A 6,331-nucleotide genomic window follows, 5' to 3' on the forward strand; every position below is an offset into this window, starting at 1 on the left:
GGGAGCCTGGGGACGGCCCCGCCTTCCTCTTGTTGGAAGGGGGCTGCTCTGCGTGTGTGGAGTGATGAAGCACCCCCTTTTCCGGGGAGGGGGCCCTGTCTCCAAGGTGGGGCAGGACATGGGGTGACACTGTGCCAGATGTGCCCTCCTGCCTGGACCCCACCTTCGCCGGTGCCAGCTTCCTGACCTCGCCCCTTCCCCTCGCAGGCCGTCAGCCGATGGGCAGATCTTACTGGTCGGAAAGACCTGGGGCAGCTGGGGTGGAGGAGGGAGGTCTCTGTGGCCTTCTGGGTCTGCCTCCCCACCATCTCTTCTCTTTTTGTGAAAGTGGCCGTTTCTTCCCTTGCTGGGCCTCAGTTTACCTCCGTCTCACAGGAGGGGGCTCAGGGCATGACACCTCCAGGCATTTTCAGAGCTGGGGCTCTTGAAGTAGACGCGGAAGGGTAGGCCCCTCTAAGCCTTTTCCCTGGACACTGGGGGTCTGCTGTCGCCATTGGAGGACCACTGCCTCCTGGTTGCCCCTCTCCTTGGCCTGCCTTTCTTACCCTCCCGCAGAGCAGGTGTAGGGAGCCAGGTCGCCCCACCAGCGACAGGCCCCCTTTACCTGGGGCGGAGTACAGAGCCGAGCCACTGCGGTTCCTTCTCAGTTGAGGTCATAAGCTCCCAAATAGGAAGTTTCCTGATCCAAAGAACGCTTTGCCCCTCCCTTGTAGCCTTTATGGGTGGAGCCCTCTAGACACCCCCATGGGCATCCATCCTCCTCCTCCCCTGGGCCTCCAAAAGCTTTCTTGGCAGGCAGGGAGATGCTGCACTGCCTGGGAGCTGGGAGAAGTGTCTGAAGAGAGAGCCAGAGTGAGCATCCTGGGCTCTGGAAGACTCCCACTGCTTCCTTTGCCACTGCCATCTGGAACTGCCTGGTGGATGACCTGTTTCCTTCCGACCATCCGGTCGCCCCGCCTTCGTTCAGCCAGTGTCCTTGCCTGGCTAGCACCACACGTGGTGGAGGGCCCCAGCGAGGTCCTTTCCCAGCACCCTGACCTCTGCTGTCAGCCCCCTGGCCTGGCTGGTCAGAGACAAAATAGCCCCAGACCACTGGAAAGCTACGGAACAGACATTTGTCTTATCAGGGGTTAGGTCAGCTGATTAGGGACAGATCAAATCCCAGCTATGGGCTGTGGCTGGGTCTGAGCATGGGGCCCGGAAGAGATGGGCTGGCCCTTCCTGCCTGTCACCAAAATCCACAGATATCTGCCTCTCCCAGCTGATCTTGATTTTACTCTCTTTAAAGGATTGCCTCTCCCCTCCAAACCCACTTTTCCTGACCTAAGTTCTGTGAAGTTTGGGTAAGAGCTGTCCTCCCTTTTCCTATTGCTGTACAATTATATAAACACATAGACAGGTCTGCACATTCTTCACCAGGATGGTTCATGCTACCCTGGGGTCTCTTTCCTTGGCACTCTTGGCTTTTGGGGCCAGCAAATTTATTGTTTTGGGGCGGGTGTCCTGGGCACTGGAGGGTGTTGAGCAGCATCCCTGGCCCCCACACACCTGATGCCAGGAGCTCATCCCCCCAGTTGTGACAATTACAGACGTCCCAGACACGGCCCAGTGTCCCCTGGAGATAGTCACCCTGGTGAGAGCCGCTGGACTACACCTATTACTCTGTAAGTTGCTTGCTTTTTGTCTGTAAGAGTTTGGATATTTTCCCCCCATGTTGATATCAATTATTTTTTTCAGAGAGGAAGAATGATGCGCCGTGGGTAAGAGGGTGGGAATCCCTGAGTTAGCTGCCTGGGTTCCACTGAAGAGCAAATGCTTTGATCTCTCTGAGCCCTCAGCGTCCCCCTCTATAAAATGGGATGAGGGTGCTTGATGAATGTTAGCAACAGCTGCTGTAGGCACCAGCCACTGCTGACTCACCAGCCTCCTGCTGAGGGGCATTCAGATTATTTCTGGAGTTGCCTTTTGCTGTTACAGGCAGTAAACGTCTTGCCTTTGAACGCGGGTGCGTCCGTTCCTAGGAGGTGGACTCCCACCTTGGAATGGCTGGGCAGGGGCTAGCGATTGAAAAACGACCATCAGATGCGCGATGGCTTTCCAGGAAGGTGTGGCAGGGGCCAAGAGAGACTGGCTCCCCACAGCGCTGCCAGCTTCGGATGTTATCAGCCTCGGTCATTTTGGCCAATCTGATGGGAGGTGAAACGTATCTTGGTATTTAGAATCTGGTTACTGTAAACGCCTGGGCTCCCAAGTCCTGGTCCAGAGAAGGCCTGATGGGGCTCTCCACTGGCTTTTAGGAGTTGTGTGGGGCACCTGGTTCCTGGGGCTGGGACACATTCACAGCCCACTGTGGGGCCTATGAGCAGCCTGTGGGCTTTGGGGCTGAGCTGTGGTCTGCTGTTTCGGAGCCATTTCCCGCCTGTCCTTCCCGTTCCCGTGATATCTCAGAACAGTCGACTTCTTCCCAGACCTCCCAACTCCTCCCACATCTAATCTGTTAGCAAATTATGTCAGCTCAGCCTTCAAAATGGACCCAGCATCTACCCACTTCCCCTCCTCTGCCTCCACCTGGTCCAGCCCCCATCCATCGCTGGCCTAGTCCTCCGTCCCTTCATGTGCTCCCTACAGCCCGCTCCAGAAGGCTCCCGTTAAAAACTGAGTCAGGCCCCATTCCTTGTCTGCCCACAACCCTCCAGGACTCGTAAGCTTCCTCCAGGTAAAAGTCCTGCCCATGGTTCACAAGGTTCTGTTACAGCATGCCCCTATCCCAGCCGTGGGCAGACTACGGCCCGCGGGCCAGATCCGGCCTGTTTGAAATGAATAAAACTAAAAAAAAAAAAGACCGTACCCTTTTATGTAATGATGTTTACTTTGAATTTATATTAGTTGCCCACCCCTGCCTTATCCCCTTCCCGGCCTCATCTCCCTCTTTCACCTTTGCTCGCTCTGCTGCAGCCACATAGGGCTCGCTGTTTCTCTAAGGCACCAGGCATAGTCCTGCCCCAGGGCCTTTTCAAAGGCTATGCCCTTTGCCTAGAAAACTCATCCTCCTTATCTGTCATTTGCTTCCTTGGCTCTTTCAAGTTTTTGCTGAAATACCTCCTCCTCAATGAGGCTTCCCTTGATATTTGACGGAGGCCTGAGAGAGGGTAGGAAGACAGCACAGTTCAAGCAAAGGCCTGGTGTGCTCGAAGAACAGTGGGGGGTCAGTGTGCCTGGGGTGGGGCGGGTGTCATCTTTGGAGGCCTCCTCTGAAGTTATGGTAACCAGGGATTGCAACATCCCTCGTTGAGTGAGCTGTGTTCTCAGGAGACAGAAAGCTCTCAGTTTGAATTCCGCCCTGGCCACTTTCTAGGAATGCAACAGAAGTGACTTGGACTGGCAGCCTCGATCTGCTCCATGGGGAGGCCTTGGGAGTTGGACCACCTTTACCAGTTGGGGACACACCGCCTCAGTGTCTCTGTCTGTGAAATGGGCGTGATGACTACCTTTCTCATAGGTCTCGGCCAAGTGAATTGGCGTACAAAGATCTTAGAAGGGTGCCTGGCATGTAGTCGGCTCCATGTGAGCGCTGCGATTTTCCCTCCTGGGGACCACACATGAGTCAAAGGGGACTAACTGCACGTCATAAACTGCTTCCTGCAGAGCCTGGCACAAGCTGGAGTTGGCGGTGGGACTCAGAGCATGTGAGGACGTGCAGTTGCCTCTCGGTCCTTGAACAATGCTATTGAATATTTATCAAGCACCTACTGTGGGCCATGTGGGGTTCTAGGCGCCTCGGTCAGTCATATCAGTGACCAGGGGGATTCCTTCGTTGCCCTCTGGCCTCTCAGGTTGGTGGCCTCTCAGATAAGACCAGGGACCACAGTTGGTGGTCCCCCGGCAAGTCCGCAGCTGGTTTTATTGGAACACAGACACGCCCATTCACTCACATGTCTATGCGGCTTTCACGCTACAATGGCAAAACTGAGTTTCAAGACAGAGACCCTATAGCCTGCAGTGTGGAAAATATTCACTGTCAGGTCCTTTACGGAAAATGTTTGCTGACTCCTGAGTAAAACCATGCTGGAGAGTGGTGAGTGTGCAGAGGGAAGTGAAACGTTGTGGCAGTATGAGTGACAAGAGCCTGCTGTAGGAGTCAGGAGAGGAGGTGACTTGAGTGAGAAGCAGCAGCTGAGGGTGGAGCTTTCAGGCAGAGGGAACATGCAAAGGGGCCCTGTGGCCAAAATGAGTGTGATTCCTTTGAGCAAGGATGCTACGTCAGTGTGTGGGGCAGGAGCTGGGATAGGCAGGGCCGCCACTTGGGGCCGGAGGCCGTGGCTCTGCCTCTGCCTCGGTTTTGTTCTGAATTCAGTTGGGGTGCTGGGAGGTTGAAGCAGGGCAGTGTGCACTGTCAGTTTTGGGGAGCACGCTCTGGCTGCTTGGTGGGGACGGGGCTGAGGGGTTGTGGGGCGCCTGGATGGGGGTAGAGGGAGGTGAGGGAGATGAGGAACCCAGGAGGGTTTTGTGTGCCCTGGAGTTGGTGGTGGGGTGGGGAGGGCCCAGGAAGGAGCAGGTCTTAGGAGGGCTGAGCTTGCACTGATGTGGGAGGAGTAAGAAAGAGGGGGTGCTGTCCAGGGACCCCCAAGGCATGTGGAGCCTTACTGACCTGGCAGGGTGGCCTGGGCCTTGACCTGGGTAGACCCTGCCTTGACCTTGGACAGCATGCCTCTGAGCAAGAGAGGTCCCTGCTTTTCACCTTGGTTTTTCCTCTAAAGATGAGGGCAGTGGGGCCCCAAGGATTCAGGGGGACAGAAGTAGGTGAGGGCTGCAGCCCCCGGCAGCGTTCTTTAACTGACATCTGCTTGAGCTGGCTGTTTACAGATGGGAAGGCCCAGGTTCTAAGGGGCTTCTTGGGCCGCCAGGCTTTCTGTCCCCAAATCCTGCCACCTTGACCAAGTCGCGTGTCACCACATGTGAGGACAGGCCAAGACCCCACTGGGGATTTTCCTGCTGCTGCCAGCTGGACTTGCAGCCTGAGCCACGGGAATGCTTCTGTAGAAGATTACTGACTAAGGGGATTAGCCATGGGGCCCTGCCCAGCCCTGCCCCTCCTGCCCCATCAGGCTGCACCGGAGGGAGTGGGGTCCACCCAGAAGGCCCCAAATGCCTGAACCAGTAGAAAGGAAAAGTTTTGGGGACCTGGCCTCTGTCTTTGATTGAAGAAACGAACCCTAACTGCCTGGCTGATATGGCTCAGTGATTGAGCATCAACCTATGAACCAGGTTATGGTTCAATTCCTGGTCAGGGCACATCTTGGGTTGTGGGCTTGATCCCCAGTAGGGGGTGTGCAGGAGGCAGCCAGTGGATTATTCTCTCTCATCATTGATGCGTTTATTTCTCCTTCTACATCTCTGAAATCAATAAAAATATATTAATAAAAAAAGAAAGGAACCCCAACATTTTGCCACAATTGTCTCCTTTCTGTCACCCACGCATCATGCATATGTGTTGTGGCCTTTATCCTGGATGGAGGCATGGCGTTGCTATTGAAGGTTTAGGGAAGTTTGGGTTTGCTCATGCTCTGTGGTTTGTGTTTCTCTTGCACATGTCTCCTTATGTGTCTTAGCTGAAGGTGCATCAGGCGCTATTGGCAGGAGAATGGTACATTGTGTGAACAAGTGAGGGGGCCAAGGGGGCGGCAAGGATGGAGAAAAGAGACATGGAAGGAGAGCCAAGACGTGGGGTCCCAGCAGCCACGGAGGAAGTGATCAGCTGTTCTATGCCTCAGTTTCCTTATTTGCAAAGCGGATCACAGACATGCTTTTCTCTGTGGTTCGCAGGAAGATGAGGTGCATCAGTGCTCAGGAAATGCTCGGAACAGGGCTCAGCGTGTGGCAGGTGCTCAGTAAGTGGGAGCAGAGGCATACGCCTTGGGCTGGGTGACCTGGACCAGCACCCTGTGCCCCCTTCCAGTAGGGTAGCTGGGAGGCCATGCAGGGCCGCTCAGTCAGCATAGGGTCTGGGTGGGCTACCTCTAGGGCCCTTGGCCTCCCAGCTTCGTGCAAGCCCATTCAGCCCTGGTCCTGACTGTGTGACCTGGCCTCTGTCAGTCAGAATGGCTTAGGACCCACTGTGTGACAGACAGCCCTGCAACTCAGTGACCTGTCCCAGAGGCTCATTTCTTGCTTATGCCAAGTGTCCCTGGTGGGTCATCAGGGAAGTGAGCTCATTGTGATCACTCAGAGACCTTAGCGATGGGACTGCTGTCACCCTGAATGTGCCCATTCACTCGGCAGAGGTGCACGTGGAAATCCTAGTCCACAGCCGTGGTGTCAGTATCATGAGCAG

The sequence above is a fragment of the Myotis davidii genome, unplaced genomic scaffold (genome assembly GCF_000327345.1).
Source record: "Myotis davidii unplaced genomic scaffold, ASM32734v1 scaffold551, whole genome shotgun sequence".
NCBI lineage: Eukaryota > Metazoa > Chordata > Mammalia > Chiroptera > Vespertilionidae > Myotis > Myotis davidii.